General features: G+C 41.9%; 1 protein-coding gene across 1 annotated transcript in view; it reads right to left on the bottom strand.

Annotated features, from left to right (window-relative positions):
- fhl3a (four and a half LIM domains 3a) overlaps positions 1–13,220 on the bottom strand; it is an 86,050-nt gene extending 72,830 nt beyond the window's left edge. Inside the window, exon 1 of the mRNA XM_052036485.1 lies at positions 13,055–13,220. The gene's annotated coding sequence lies outside the window, so the exon portion shown is untranslated. The remainder of the gene's footprint in view (positions 1–13,054) is intronic.
- Positions 13,221–17,447: the final 4,227 nt, after the last annotated feature.

Raw genomic sequence — 17,447 nt, 5'->3', positions numbered from 1 at the left:
AATTGCCATCTCTCCTGCATGATGCCATCCAACACATCACTGGTGAATTGATTGAATTTTAATTGGTCACATTGGGTAGCCTTCCATTAGTCACCGTTAGGGTTGGGTAGGATCAGTAAGCTGCCAATCTACTCCAGTAAAGAGCTGGAGCCTACATCCCTGATGTAGTCTTACACATGAATTGAAAAGCAAAAACCTAGTCACTGATAGTGCCCTAATTCATCTTCCTCTATTCACAATTCCTTCAGGCAGATTAGCTATAATTAACAAGCATTCAGTTCCCCCTGCTCCATGCCATCAGTAGCATTTGTATCATTTAGTTAACCTCGGTCTCCACCCTATCACAGACATCCCCTTTTTTCTCTCTACGCCTCCCCTCCTACAAGTTAAAACACACGTGTTTTCTCCCATTTCTGATGAAAAGTGATCGACCTGAAACCTTAGGTCTGTTTCTCTCTCCACAGATACTGGATGACCTGCTGAGTATCCCAGGCATTTTCTGTTTTTATTCCAGTCTTGTATGCTATTGCTGCCAACTTATTCAAGCACGAAGTAAGAAGAAAGAACACCTTTTTCCATCCACAGGGTATCTCAAAGTGCTTTATAGACCATTAGCTGCTCTTATAGTCGCCGCTGTAATGAACACATTCAACAGTTAACCTGTGCAGAGCAAAGTTCCACGAGGAGCAATGAGTAAAATGAACAGCTATTTTGTTTGAGTGACTGAAAAACAAAAAAAAAACTGCAGATGCTGTAAATATGAAATAAAAACAGACTCAGTCGCTCATGGATCTGAGGGGGAAGAAACAGACAATGTTTTGGGTCAATGACCTTTCATCAGAACTAGGGAAAGTTTAGAAACCAGTCATGTTTCAGGTTGCAGAGAAGGGGAAGGGGTAGACAGTCCACAACACAGGAACAGGCCCTTCAGCCCACGATGACTATGCTGACCTTCAAGTACCTCTCTCTACTAATCCCATTTACCAGCACCTAGTCTGGAGCCAATTATGTCTTAGGGATTCACATGCTATTCCAGATGCTGCTTTAAGTTTGCTGCCTCCACCATCCTTCCTGCAGTGTGTTCCAGATTCCAACCATCCTCTGGGTGAAAAAAAAATTCTTCCCCTGAACTCCTCTAAACTTCTTACTCCACACCCTAACCTCATGCCATCTGGTCATACACACCAGTACCAGGGGGAAATGTTTCTTACCATGTACCATGTATAATGCCTCTCATTATTTCTCTATCAGGATCCCTCTTCATCCTCCTCTGCTCCAAGGAAAACAAACTCAGACCATAAGACCATAAGACATAGGAGCAGAAATAGGCCATTTGTTCCATCAGTCTGCTCCGCCATTTGATCATGGCTGATTTATTCTTCCCTCTCAACCCCATTCTCCTGCCTTCTCCCCATACCTTTGACACCATTACTAATCAAAAACCTATCAACTTCCGTTTTAAATATACCCAATGATTTGGCCTCCACAGCTGTCTGTGGCAATGAATTCCATAGACTCACCATCCTCTGGCTAAAGAAATTTCTCCTCATCTCCGTTCTAAAGGGAAATCCTTTCATTCCGAGGCTGTTCCCTCTGGTCCTAGACTCTCCCATTACTGGAAACATCCTCTCCATGTCCATTCTACCCAAGCCTTTCAATGTTTGGTAGATTTCAATGAGATTCCCCCTAATTCTTTCAAACTCCAGTGAGATACAGGCCCAGACCTATCAAACGCTCCTCATACATTAACCCATTCATTCCTAGGATCATTCTTGTGGACCTCCTCTGGACCCTCTCCAATGCCAACACATCCTTTTTCAGATCTGGGGTCCAAAACTGCTCACGATACTCCAAATTACATCCTTGCTTTTATATTCTAGTCCTCTTAAAATGAATGCTAATCAGTTTCTCCTCATAACTGGACGTTCCATCCCAGTAACACCCTGGTGAATCTCCTAAACCCCTTTACAAGAACAAAGTCTGTGAATGGGGGGCAGACCAAGGGACAATGGATGAGACAGACAGAGAGAGGGTGGTAATCTGTTTGGAGGAAGTGTAACTAGAGAGAGAACAGAGGAGAAAGAAAGAGACAAAAAAAAACATGCTGGAACTGTGAGATGTCGAGTACAACCGTTGCTATAAATCTGAAACATAGGGTAAGTTCAGCAGGTCAGTCAGCATCTGTGGAGAGAGAAGAGCTGAGCTACATCAGCACAGGTCAGGGACTGAAAAGCAGGAAATCTAAAACACCCATCAGGCCGACCAGTATCTACGGAGCGAGAAACAGAACCAAAGACTGCTGTGTTCTGTCTCTCACACTTGCAGCATGTTTTATTTTGTAGTTTGTTTCCCTCTCCTCTATTCTCCCTCTTGTTACACCTTCTCCAGATGGATTGTTGCCATTAATCAGCCTTTTTTACCATCTCAGGCCATCCATTCTCACTTGGTGTCCACCCTATCACAGACATTCTTTTTGTTCTCCACTCTCCTCAGCAATGTAAAACATGCCTGCTTACTGGATTGCTGATGGACTCTTGCCTGTTCCGAGGAGCTTGTCACAGTTGGAGAGAGTGTAGAAAGGAGGAGGTGAGGGGACGGAAAATTTGCCTGAGATGATGAAAAATGATTAACTCTCTGATGAAAGGTCGTTCACCTGAAATGTTTGTTTGGGCAAAGCAGCCATGGTCAAAGTATAAAGTTTAAGATATAGTAGCCATGAATACAAATGAGAAGCAGTCTTTATTAACTTTTTCCAAACGTAAACTGCAAGCAGTAAAACGTTTTGAAACTAAAAGCACAGCGATACAAATAAGCACGGCTACCTAAAGAGAGCTGGCTACTGGCTCACAACAGGAGGCTGCCTCAGAGATATGGATTAGAAACTGACATGACCATGAGACATTCTCATATATGTTGGCCAAACGTACAGACAATGGGGCCATGTTAATTAGCCTAAATCAAACCAGGCTTCAGACTTGTCCCACACTACCAGGTTCATGAACATTCAGCATCAAGGGCACAGGTAAGGTGGACGGTGATAGTCTTTTCCACAGGGTAGGGGAGTCCAAAACTAGATTTAGGATGAGAGGGGAAAGATTTAAAATGAACCTGAGGGGCAACTTTCCACGCAGAGGGTGGTAAGTATATGGAATGAGCTGCCAGAGGAAGTGGTTGAGGCAGGTACAATGGTATCATTTAAGAAACACTTGGATAGGTACATGGAGGGGTGGGGCTTGGAGGGATATGGGTCAAACACAGGAAACTGGGGCTAACTAAGTGGACAATGTGGTCAGCATTGACTCGTTGGTCCAAAGGGCCTGTATCCGTGTTGTATTGCTCTATGACTTCTCCAGCTAAGCAATCAATAATTGGAGATACTTGTGTACCCAAAGAGGCAGCCCCCACAACACTAATTTTGAGTGTCTGGGGTCTTCTGTCCTCAGAAGTTTTTAGACCAACCATATGATTTACTTTGTCCCAGCAAAGGTGTTTGAACATTCAGAAGTGAAGTGCCTTGTCTATTACAATGTGCTCCCATTGTAAGTATATAATTTGATGGAACCATTCACCTGCACTCAAAATATTGAAGTGAACTGCGCTATTGTATTCAGTCACTTACTGTTATATTTGTTAAGAGAATACAAACTCAATGTACTTTGAGTTCAGGGATATCCTACTGAGGGATTTGCCAAGGCAAGGGTCTTCTGCAGGACTCCTCCTGAATGTCTGCTTGTGCTGAATAAAGACCTTTTACATCTACAGCTCCCAGTCTCTGGGCAGCTCATTCACAATCACAACAATGTTAACTTTCTCACTCCATAGATACTGTCTGTCTGATGGGGCCCCTTATTTAGGACAGAGATGACACAAAATGTTGAGTCTTTAACTAAGTCTTTCAATATTTTTATGAAAGAGGTAGATAGATTCTTGATAAGCAAGAGAGTGAAACGCTGGTAGGCGTGAATGTAGGTTGCAATCAGGTCAGCCATGACAGAGCAGGTTTGAGGGGTTGAGTAGTCTAATGAAACTTGCTGTTAGCTGGAGTCTTCTTCATTTACTGACAGGTGTTTGTACTTTCTGAGTAAGATTTATTTCTGACTGACATCAAAGTGTTTGATGTATAATAATCTGCTGGCTCTATTGATGTCAGCATTTAAAATTGTTCTTAAGGTCATGTTTTGCTGAACATTGAGGGCATTTCTGTGGCAACTCTTTGACCAGGCTGAGAACTAATACACTGATTTTAAGGAAATCAAAGTGAATAAAGCTGGATCGATTGTGTGGTTTTTCTGTCTGAGGTTTTGCCTGCCAGGCTTTCAACAACATTAATCCTAGATCTGAATGTTGTTCCATATTCTGGAGGTGTTGTCATTAGATCAATGTATTACCGACTTGGTAAAGGGTGTGCAAGGTAAAGTTTCAGAATTTGCAGGTAAGACCAAACTTGGGGATGGGGTGAAAGTGAGGATTATGATAGATTGCAAGAGGATTTAGTTCGGTAGAATGGGCAGACAAGTGAGAGATGAAATTTAATGCAGGAAGTGCAAAGTGATACATTTTGGCAAAAAAAGAGAGACAATACAGACAATTCTGAAGGGTGTGCAAGAACAGAGGGACCTGGGCTACCTGTCCTACCTGTCCATAAATCTTTAACGATGACTGAACTGGCCCCTAGTATGATAAGATGGCCTTTCGACCTCACAATCTACCTCATTATGACCTTGCTCCTTATTATCTACCTACACTGCACCTTCTCTGTAACTGTAACACTTTATTCTGCATTCTGTTATTGTTTTACCTTGTACTAGCTCAACGCACTGCTGTAATGAAATGATCTGTATGGACAGTATGCAAGACAAGTTTTTCACTGTACCTCGGTTCATGTGACAATAATAAACCAATTTACCTGGGCTTCAGAAATAGAAGCACAGAAGCAGAAAAGTTACATTGATCCTCCATAAAATACAGGTTGGTCCAAAATTAGAATACTGTGCTCAGTTCTGGTCATTACACGTTTGCACTATTTATTTATTTTTGTAACTTATAGTAATTTTTTGTCTTGCACTGTACTGCAAGACATATGTCAGTGATAATAAACCTTCTTCTGATTCTGATCTGTTCTGATCAAACTTTAAGCAGGTCCTGGAGAGGGTTACGAGAATGTTGCCATGAGCGTACTCATCTACTGTGTGAGGTTGGAAACAACTGCAGCGAAGAAGGGGTGAGAGCTGATTTGATAGAGGTCTACAAGATCATGATTGATTTAGATAAAGCAAACTCTTCCAATTAGTTCACTATTCCTTTTAGGGAGACATATATTTAAAGCGATTGGCAAGTGTTATATGGGACATGTGAGGAAAAGCTTTTTTCTACAGAGTTGGTTGCTATGATCTAGAACTCACTGCCTGAGGGAATGGAGAGAGCACAGTCAATCAGGGATTTCAAGATGGAATTGCATAGGCACTAGATGAATAACTTGCTGGCCTTTGAGGATGGAGCGGGGTAATGGGACTGACTCGGCTGTACTACAGAGCTGGCACAGACTCAATTAGCCTAATGGCTTTGATTTGTCTGCAACAATTCTATGACTCTTGGTCATTGGATAAATTCGAGGCAAAGGTCAATAGGTTTTGGATATTAAAGGAATCAAGATGTGAGGTTATTACAGGAAAGTGGCACTGAAGTAAGAAAATCAGCCATGATTTTATTGAATGATCATAGTCATGGAGTTGTACAGCACAGAAACAGGCCCTTTGATGCACCACGTCCATGCTGTCCATTGTACTTACCCACACTGATCTCATTTACCTGCATTAGGTCTGTCACCTTCTATGATGATCCAGGTACTTGTCTAGATGCTTCTTAAATGTCGTGAGAGTACCTACCTCCACCATGTCATCGGGCAGTGCATTCCAGACTCCAACCTCCCTCTATGTGAAAGAATTCCCCCTCAGATCCCTTCTAAACCTCACACCTCTCACCCTAAACCTACGCCCTCTTGTCGTAGGCACCTCCACAATGAGGAAAAAAAAAGATTTTTACCATCTATCCTATCTATCCCCCCTCATAATTTTGTATACCTCTATCAGGTCACTCCTCAGCCTCTGCTGTCCCAGGGAAAACAACATCAACCTATCTAGTCTCTTCTTTTCACAGTAATGCTCTAACCTAGGCAACATCCTGGTAAATCTCCTCTGCACGCTCTCCAGCGCATGGGTCCAAGTGGGGAAATGGCATACACATGTTTCTATTTCTTATATTCTCTGCAGTGTTGGCAGTAGATTGCTGTTACCATTTTAATGGGCTGGCTTACAATACCCAAAATTCCCACTTCAATTTCCTGCTGCGGCTCATTGGCCAGACCTCTGGGAAGGACAGCAGTGAAGGTGAGGAACGTTCCTGTTCTCAGTGTTAATGGGACAACTATAGGGCTGTCACAGCTCAACCTAAAGCACAAACACTTTTCAACAGAGAAAACTGGATAGTGATCAGGAGGAGGGGAGTGGCCTGACTGATTCATTTAGAGATGCCAAAGGTCCCTCTTACGGATACACCACTAGTTCTGTTAAATCAATTGTGACCTTTCTGGTCAGTGTGAATTAGCGACATGCTATCATTAGTAACCAAGCCATCAGAGAAGCATTCCAACCTGATTGTAGGTCCATATATAGTCAAGGGCAATGGCAAGATTAAGTCAAAAGACTCAAATGATGCACTACCTACCAAGTCCTGACAAGCCATTCATTACAGTACAGTACATACCACACCCACATCTAATCTAAAGTAGTGCACACTGCGCATATCACACAAACCGCACATACAATACCTATCACTCATGAAGCATATATTGCACAAGCATACCATGGACTCAGTGGAACAGGTATAGCATTTATTTTGAAGGATTTTATCATTTGGCATTCAGCCAATGAGGGATAGTTGGAGTGATTTGTGGTTCACCATTTCACATTGCCATGTCAAAATCTCATTGAAAATCTTAACATTTCTTGCTGTATTGTAATAATATGTACCTGCAAGTGAGCTACAGAGTTTCCACCTAAAGAGAAGCCCAGATCATATTGTAAACCTTAAATTACAACCTTTGAGCAGTTTACAAACATTAAGGATTAGCGTACACTAAATAACACACTCAGTTTTGCCTAATATTTGCTTCATGTTGAGTTTTAACTCCAGAAATTTAGATAAAGTTCCAGGTGTATCAATAATTTCAAAGAGAATCTGAGAACTGGAGGATGCTTGTAGGACGATATTACACTCCTGTCTATAAATGTTTGATTGTAATCACATTGCAAACACCCAGTTTGTTGTTTTATCAAAGGCACCAACAGCTTTTGCTGAAATGACTTACATAGGAACTACAATACACCAATTTTAATGTGCTTGATACCGATATCATAAAAATTGGATGACTTAACTAAATTGGGCTTAACAGCTTTTTATGGCAAAACTTAGACATTTTGTTACATGAAAGAAACCATATGCAATCAATGGATAACAGACAATGCATTCGTTAGAGGGAGGTTCACTGATATCTAAAATATTGGAAACTAAAAAAAATTCTGCCCTTGTAATGGGATTTGCTATTTACATGTACTTTACTCTCACCATTATCTTCCAGTCAGAGTAATTTGCGTGAATGAGGCAACAACAAATAAACTGTTCTGATCAACATTGCTGTCCGAATGGCTAGACCAAGGTATGAATGAGAGAGAAAGAAATATTAACTCTGAGGGAATTTGACTTTGTGTGGTTTTACAAGCACAACAACTCCCTAACCACATGCCTTACCATTCTCCAAGGAAATATTGCCCCTCTAAAGTCTTGCTGGCTCTAACTGCAAGGCTGAAAGTGAGGGAGTTTGACTTGGTGACCTTGAGCAACCTTTCTGTTGAGAGTTAAGTGCCTTACCACTTGAACCTCTTAACAGTTACATTTAAACACTTTGCACAAGCTGTTACCAGAGAAAATCTGTCTATCATAAGCAAACGTGCAAATAACATATTGTCTCCTGCCAAAAATCTTTCATTATGCCAGACCCAGGACCCACATTTTGGTCCTGCTCAGAACTCGAGGATCAGTTATTTGAGACCCAGAGAGACATGATCTGGTAAAGAGATTCTGCAGTTGAATGTTATAAAAGAGTTAGAGACATGTCAAGAATAAAAGACAATTTGCCAAAAGGAATTTCTGAATAGCTTGGAAATAGCTAACTTTGTAAGCTTGTATCTTCCTGTGACACTCCCATAGTATCAAGGTATGTTACAAAACAATCAAAGAAAGTGTGTCCCAAACACAGCTTCAGGGCCCTGTACAGTTCCTGCAGCTTCATCTATGACCTGAACAGGGTCCTTCTTACACCTGTAATATAAAAGCCCCAGGATTTGTCCCTCCCCGAACTGCTTTCCACTTGTCTTCCCCAGGTGATGTGGCCTCTTTCAACAAGACCAACATATCTAGGTTACATTTTCCACAAGTCCATTGCACGCGTGTGCCGAGAGTGAAAGTTGAAACAATATCGATCGCTTATGGACATCACAGCTAAGCTGTATTCTGTCCTACCCAGAGACACTCAAGTACAATGGTAGCAGAGTTTACTGGTTAGTAATCAGGAGTGGGAACCCTTAAAATGTTCCTCATTTGAAGCTACTAGTTCCACGCTTAAAACTGTCCCAGGCGATATAAGTCAATGTAACTGAATCTGGGACTTTCAAATCTGTGTGACTGAAATAACTTAATCAATCGTACTATCAGTAGAGCTCTTCCACCTAGCTCTAGGGCTTAACAGGCAAGGTCAAAAATGCATCAAGTACTTCTAACTAACATCTGTGCTGCCAACATTTTGTAATCCCATATGCAATACCAGAGTGACTTTGTGAAGTAGATTATACTACAAAGACTTTGAAGTCCATTTGGCATGAAGCCCATCACTGGAGAGCAGCCATATGGGCTAGTATACTGGAGTTCATACCCAGCACACTTTATCCTTGTACACTGAATATCACTGTAAATAGAGGAGGGGGGAATTAGTGGCTGCATGCCCAAAACTGACACGTATTGTATGTGGGTCAGGTTTCAACAGGAGCATTCCTTAACCTTCCACTTCCCATAAAATCCAGCCTCTGCTCTCCTTTGTACATTAAAGGCTAGACAAGTAAGATTTATGAGGAACCATCACCTTAAGCCCGCACCTGTTCCATAATGAAAGCCACATGTGTGACCTCACCAGAATTTATGACTTGGAATGAAGTCTACTTGGAAGTTGAGGGTCTATTGCCCCCTTTCCCCTGGGGTCTACAAGTTAATTCAACGATACAGTTCACCTTTAATCATCTAATGGTTAGCCTTCTGCTTCTGACAATACTGAACAGTTACTCTCCTGGTTCTCAGACAGAGACCACAAAATCCAAAGTTGCTAGTAATCCTGGAGCCTCCCATTGATGGTGACTGGTTCTGTAATTTTGCGATAATATTATCATCTAAGAATACAGTAAAGGAAAATTAAAAGCAAGGCGGCTCTTCTATCACAGTAACAATTTTGTGTGTGGGTGGGCATAATTGCCACCCACCTACAGCCAGACCCCAACAGTCCATTGAGTTTGCAGGACATTGTCAGGAGCTCACTTTCACTTCCATTATTCTGGTTGAGTTGGTGTGAATGGAAAAGAGACCTGTGGGATTCTCAGGTTCAAGTAAATTGGAAAGAAGGAAGGAACATTGTTTTAATATCTTCATTCTACAACATCCAAAACCAAAAGGGACTCTGGAGTGATTAAAAAGAATCTTCCTGAGCAGACTGATCTCAGGCTGTTTCAAAGCCCCCTGTTAATTACCAGGTAACACTTGCACAGCAGGAGTTGTAGAGCTTATTATGATGAAAACAATTAAAGCACAACCTTTTTCTGGTACTGCTACAGTATTCTGAAATAAACATGCATCTGGAAAGTATTTTTAGTAGGACACTTCACTGACTCTGTAAGGACATCAGTGTGGAATTGTTCATTCACAAACTTGCCAAAGTTGCATCTCGCTGGGAAAATAACAATACTCATCCCAGGGGGGCAGCAGAAACAGCATCTGTAATCAATACATCACAGGCCTTTAAAAATGTCCTGGACCTTTAAAAAACTATTAACCTGCATAAAGTCGTGTCAAATAATATCATTTTTAATCCCGCTTTTTTCCAAAAATGACTTGAAAATTACAAGTAATTTTATCATTTTTGTTAAAATGTTATTTCTGGATCAAATCCTATGAAGCCACTTTAATAAAGAAATTACCAATAATAGCTTAAATAACATGAAGTTGTGAGGCTATTAGCTTCCATATAGTGACTGTACAGGGCCAATTTGGGGATGTGTAACAATTGACAACTCTGGTAGTAAGATTACAGTGGGCCCCTTGTTGTCATTATCTTGAATTCCCCTGCACTGGCCCTGAGCAGCTTCTGTTCTTTCTTGTGATACGCACTCTCATGCATGTTTTGAACAAATTTATCTTCCTTTCAGAAATTAATTAAAGGGGCAGTATAAAGTAGCAGAAAATTCTTTGGTGTGTGCCCATTATATGCTACCTTGGTATGAAGCAAAATAACATAAATGTTAAAATAGCTGGAGACTGCAGAAATACTGGAGATACTCAGCAGGTCAGGCAGCATCTGTGAAAAAAGAAACAAAGTTAACATTTCAGGTCCTTCTCATTATAACCATCTGATGAAAAGTGAGCGACTTGAACTGTTAACTCAGTTTCTCCATTCACATATGCAAACTGACCCGTGACCATTATTATTTGGATTTAATACAAGCTGTTTCTTTTTTACAAGTCACATCCTGGATAGAGCTGAAATGAGTTAACACATGATGAATTTAATAACCTGGTTTAATGTAACTTTCGTGTTGGCTGCTGGATATTTGTGGTGTTTGGAACCCTGGCCAGCAAAATGAAAAAAAAGGATCATTTTCCAGTGATTTAATGGTCAAACAAAATTTTAAAAGTTCCCCAAACTATGCTGAGTGACTTATCCCAAAAGTACTGTCAAAGGGGATAATACTATTCATTTCAGTGATCACAGGTTAGCGATGTGAAAGTGATCCATTCACTCCCACCTCACCACCCCACTGAGATGTAAATACAAGTGAGGATATCTTTTATCTTGATTTTAATTTCTCCTCCCCCACCATGATCAAATACCCTGCCTACATCTGAAGACCTATGCTCACCAATGGCTCTGGCCACTTGTGTGAGATACAACAAAAGGACAACATATCCCATGGAAAGACAGAGATAAAAGAAGCAAAAGTAACAAATTGAACTTTCCATTTCCAATTAGACTCTCTGATTATCAGCATTTCATTCCAAATTCTTTGTTTTAGAATGCTGTAATAATATTTCAATTGTAAAAAAATGCAAGAAAACCTTTCAGTGTTTTACACAATGAAGCATTTTTTTGAAGTGTGGTTAATATTGTTACCAAGGTCTGAGAGTGATTGTTTATTTATTCATGAATTGTGATACTGTGACATCCAGTTTAAGATAACTTGATATTTAGTGGTTTAATTGTTTCTGGCAGAGCACTGGTTAATGCATTAGCATCAAGCTCCATTCCTTTAATGCAGTTTTCACTCACTCTCAGCTAATGTGTGCGTTAACACAGTGCCCAAGGGAAGCTTACGTAAACCCATGCTTCATCGGACTCATACCACATCAACAGCAACTCCCCCACCTCCCCACTACCACAGTGATGTCTGAAATACTTGGAAGGATGCAGGAATTTTCCCTAATGCCTATTCTCATATAAATCATACACTTTGAAAGCAGATATATCACACTTGAAACTGCTCTGAATTTTTGAAATGTGTGTGTAAACAGTGAAGTGGACTTGGATTTGCAAATTATAATTTGTTAAAAACAAAGAACAAGTCCTGCTTCGGGAAACTAATTGTTCTTAGACCACATGGTATTGCCTTTATTTTGACTGGTTCAACCTGACATCTGTTTCCCTCCATCTTTAAATGATCAGGGGATCTGTTTTCATTCAAAACTCCCAAGTAATTGTCTACCCATTTGAAACCTTGAAATTTTATGCAAAAATTGCAGAATTTCTTGTTTTTGCCAGAAGATTCGCAACTTACACAGATAATGTGGAGTGCAATGTACCATAAATCAGCATTTATTCAAGAAAAACATTATGTCAAAATTCCAGGGAGCTGATTGTTGTTTGAGGTCAAAATGACCAGCTGCAGGCACCACTTTATCCCTTCTTGTATGAAGCATCTGTTGCCTCAGCCTTTTGGCTCTCACAAGACAAGGGGAGCTCCAGGACCGGTAATCTAATACAGGACTTGAGATAACGGGAGCTGAGGAGGACAGCACTTTCAGGACTCAGCCTGTGTTTTTTCAAAGCCAACGTATATTGCTTCCATTTCAGCACGCAAGCTTCAAAGAAAGATCGTGCAATTTCAAAGAACTCTCCCAGTGTTTCCCCTTTCCCCATCTTTATTACCCAGTGGGTGATTCAGGGTAAACTATAAGCATGGCTCTTTCGATCGGGACAAAGTCAGACTGCAGTTCTCCCCATTAAAAGCAGCAGCGTAGTTCTGTAGTCTCCAGTCTAGATGTTGTTGGAGATCTGTTTGACTGTTAATGGCAATTTACTTAATATGTGACCACTTGCCCTGAAGGAGTATAGGGTAATTGCAGTGGTCAGGAGCCTGACCCTCTTTAAAAGGAGAGACTAATCTTTGATTGAAGTTGTAAATTTACATTCCCCATATAGCTAGGGAGACGCTGGGAGCAAAACGTGTGCTGTTAGTTTCTTCCCCTGATTTAAACTACCAATGATTTCAATGACTTTGTACAACCAGAAGGACACACCGTGGCAGGGTAATCTGCAGGGCAAAATACTCATTCAATGAACTTTAAACATAGCAAAGTCATGTAGCCCCAGAGAGCTCCCAGTCAGCTAGTTACAGGCAACAAGCACGAGCAGCAGTTACAGTAGACTGGAGATTTCAAACAGAAAAAAAAATTGGACACTTACCAACTATATCAGCAATGAATTCAGGTCACTGATCAAAGTGCTGCTTTTGAACGTAAGTGCTTGAATCGCTCACTGTGCTCTTTCCTGCTTTTGAAGTGGTTGGACTTCTCCTGACATACAGTCTGCAAGGCAGGCAGGCAGGCTCAACTCTGACTGCTCTGGCAGAACTGAGGGAAGAATAGGGGCCCAACAAGCACAGGAAGTGACTCACAGAATCCTGCCCTGAAACCCTTGTATCCAAGCCAAGGTAATTAGCAAGCAGCTAACCAACTCTGACTAGGAGGCTCCTGTGACTCACTTGTGACGGCATAGCTGGGAGGTGTGACTGATTGGCACCTTGGAGCTGTCGATCACTGCTCACTGATAACACCATCAACACCTACTCAGGTTGGCCTTCAGCAGTTTGATGATATTAAAGAAAGAACTACTGCACGGTTTTCAAAAGTTAATGAAGAGAAACAGGACGTTTCTTCCTCCTGAAGGTGAAACCCATCAGGAAAGCTTTGTTTCTAGGAAACAAACTATGCATTTTATCTGTTGATTTATTTCTTGACACACAAACAGCAGCAGATTTGAATTACAGAGCACATTTATAACTCCAATAACTAATATTTGTGCTCCATAAATAAGTACGGCCGGTCCCTTGGTGGTTAAAAGCCATGCAACAAAATTATTTAAGATAACTTTAATGAAGGTCACGGAAGGAGAAGATCCAAAATCTCAGCACCAGCATCTGAGAGATACAACTCGATAAATATTTGAGTCACATTCAGCAAGTTCTGCTATGGCCTTCAACAAGGCTGGCTCCTTCAGTGTGTCTGCAGCATGTTGGCATTGACTTCTACCACACAGCACAATGATGTTATGTGTTGCACGACTGAAATACATCGCAACCTGGAAACGCACTTCCAGGAATTGATTCCAGATCTTGGTGCACTTGCCAGGCATGCACAGAGATAGCAAATAGTGTGGAAAGTACATTTTGATGCCTCTTGTGCAAAATTCTTGTGTGTGCACCTGGGCTTCTAATGGAATAGACCCTATTGGTGGAGTGTAGACTGGAAGGCTGGACCTTTCCTGGTCTACTGTTTGGAGTTTCAGGCAAAACTTCCATCATTTTCCAGATTGCTTCTCCTTTTGGTAGATTTCTTAGTGTTTCCTCTCATCCAGCCCCTTGCTATCCCAGGACCACTGATTGCACATCCTGCAATACTACCCTACTTCCAGGCTCCAAGCCTACTACCAACAGGTTCTCATCCCATCCAGCCCTCTTCTACTATATCAAATGCAGATCCTGATTCTAAACAAGGACTGACACCTCCCCTGACCTCCAATAGTACCAGTCCTCACAACTCCCTATGCCACAGAACTCCTCCTCCATCTCCCAATCCTACTGAACCCCAGATCCTCAATCCTACCAAGCCATGACTGATTCCAGTTCAGCGCCGTCCTAGTCTATCACCAATCTCCTTCTACATCTCAATGCCTACAGAGAAAAGGTTGTCCAACCTCTCCTTGTAGCTCATCCACTCCAATCCAAGCCTGGTGAACGTCTCCTGCACTCTCTACAACAGCTCCACATTTCTTTCTGTAATACACCAACCATAACTGGATACAATTCAGGAGGAGCTTGAACTGGGGTGGGATCCCTGTTTAACAAACCTTTTGTGCCATGGAATTATTCACCTGTTATTCTCATTAAAACCTTTCAAGTATTCAGCAACAACTTCTGTCTATGTGGCACCTTTAATTGGTGTGTTAATCCGAGTGACAGGGACAATAATCCAGGCTGACACCTGAGCTCAGTGTTGGGGAGAGATGCAGTACTGGACGAGCCGCACTTTAGATAACACGTACACTGAGGTCCTGTCCTCTGAGGTGGACATAAAATAATCCATATCACTACTTCAAAGCAGATTTATAGCTCCTTCCACGGATGCTGCTTAACCTGCTGAGTTCCTCCAGCTGTGTGTTTTTGCTCTAGATTCCAGCATCTGCAGTCTCTAGTGTCTGCATAGACACTGCAATGTTTCATAAAGTAGTTCATCTTTGTTAAGACTAGATATTTCTGAAAAAGGGTTTACTTGTACAAAATTTAACTTTCACATCAATTGTATACAAGTTTTATAATAGTAAATGGTAGGCCCCTTAGCAGCATCGATGAACAAGTGCATAGCTCCTTGAAAGTGGGGTAAAGAAGACGTACGGCATGCTTGCCTTCATTGGTCAGGGCACTGAATATAAAAGTTGGCACGTCACGTCGCAACTGTATGAAATTTTGGTTCGGCCACAGTCGGAGTATTGTATCCAGTTATGGTCGGTGTATTACAGAAAGAAATGTGGAGCCCTTGGAGAGAGTGCAGGAGACGTTCACCAGGCTTGGATTGGAGTGGATGAGCTACAAGGAGAGGTTGGACAAGCTTGGATTGTTTCCTCTGGAGTGCTGGAGGCTGAGCGGTGAGCTGATAGAAGTGTATAGAAATATGAGAGGCACAGATAGGGTAGATGGTCCGAGTCTTTATCCCAGGGTGGAAATGTAAAATATTAGAGGCCAGAGGTTTAAGATGAGAGGGGAAAAGTTTAAAAGAGATTTATGATGCAATTTTTGTTTTACACACAGAGAGTGGTAGGTGCCTGGAACGTGCTGCTAGGGGAAGTGGTGGAAGCAGATATAATAGCAACGTTTAAGAGGGATTTACACAGGCATATGGACAGGCAGGGAATGGATGAATATTGACCATGTTCAGGCAAATGGGATGTTTAATTTGGCATCATGGTGGCACAGACATTGTGGGCTGAAGGGCCTGTTCCTGTGTTGTACTGTTCTATGTTTTATGTTCTGTTCCAGCTAACATTTATCCCTCATTCATCGTGACAAAGAGCAAATATTCTCGTCATTTCCCCATTACTGCCTGTGGGATCTTGCTGTGCCTAAATTGTCCACCACATTTTCTGCATTATAACAATGACTAAAATGTACCTTATCATTTGTGAAATGCTTTGGAGCATCCTAATTTTGTGAAAGGAGCCATACTTGTGTCACACATCTTTCGATTGATTTTGTTTGTCCCAACCCGAATGGCAAGGGCATTCAGCTCCATCACGGAACAACCCTCCCCACCACTGAGGACATCTTCAAGAGGCAGTGCCTCAAGAAGGTGGCATCCACCACTATGGGCCTTCCCCACCCTGGACATGTCCTCTTCTCATTACTACCATTGGGCAGGAGGTACAGGAGCCTGAAGACCCACATTCAAAGTTTTAGGAACAGCTTCTTCCCCTCCACCATTAGATTTCTGAACAGTCCATGATCCCATGAACACTACGTCGTTATTCCTCTTTTGCATTATTTATTTATTGTAATTCATAGTAACTTTATGTCTTGCACTGTCCTGTTGCCATAAAACAACAGATTTCATGACATATGTCAGTGATAATAAACTTGATTCTGATTCTGAAGGCTTGAGGTGCTGTTGACACCTACCCTCAGGCCTCATTATAGTGCAACAGCCCAGAGGAGATCAAAGTCAACTTTTAGGAAGTGAAGCTATTTCACTGAGGAGGCAGTGGAGTCATTTGCTGCCATTGTGGACAATGATTCTGAGGGTGTACAGGAGAAGCATCTCTCTACAAAAGGATCCCTCGCTGCCTGTCTGGACACTATCTCCCTGCGGAGCCTTCATCCCCTTCTGCTCCATTACCTCCTGCTGGGCTTCCACGTGTGCTCCCTGGCCCTCTGGGGCTGGCCTCTGTCTTCAGTTTGCCAGGTTACACAGCATGAGGCACAACACAATGAAGTAGGGCAGCAGGATCTGATCTTCAGAAGGCCAACAGCAATCCCCACTACTTTCCTTTTACTTACATGGCTGACACTAGACTGGTGTGGTTGGAGTGTGAGCAGGAGTCAGAAGCCACAGAAGCAGAGAGTAGTTCTTCTCCTCCAAGATCCAGCCCCCAGGGCAGTGCTGGCTGATGAAGCTGTCAGGCAGTGGAGACCCCCTTCTTTATCCTAAGAAGTCATGGGCACTGCCAGAAAACATTGTACTTACTATCATAAAAGTCTCCTCATGATTGTTGATGATTTGGATGATTTAGATATTTACTGAGTGAAAACCCTTCTTATTAGCAAATAGAATCAGGTTATTGAAGGGAGCACTAATGAGTACAGACAATGTCTGTTTGCTCTCATGGGTAGCCAGAAATTCTGATAAATCCCAGTGCCAGAAATGCCTCCTGCTCTTCAATGAAATCAAAGACAGTGTAATTATTCCTCTGTGCCACAGTGAGGAATATGGCAGTTCAGTGGCAGCTGCCTATTGAGCAGTAAGCTTAGAGTCACCTCCAGAGAGATAGCAGTCCAAACACACGACATTAAAGTAAGGTCACTCTGCAG

This window comes from Pristis pectinata, chromosome 22 (assembly GCF_009764475.1).
Source record: "Pristis pectinata isolate sPriPec2 chromosome 22, sPriPec2.1.pri, whole genome shotgun sequence".
NCBI lineage: Eukaryota > Metazoa > Chordata > Chondrichthyes > Rhinopristiformes > Pristidae > Pristis > Pristis pectinata.
This window is presented reverse-complemented; position numbering and strand designations above follow the sequence as displayed.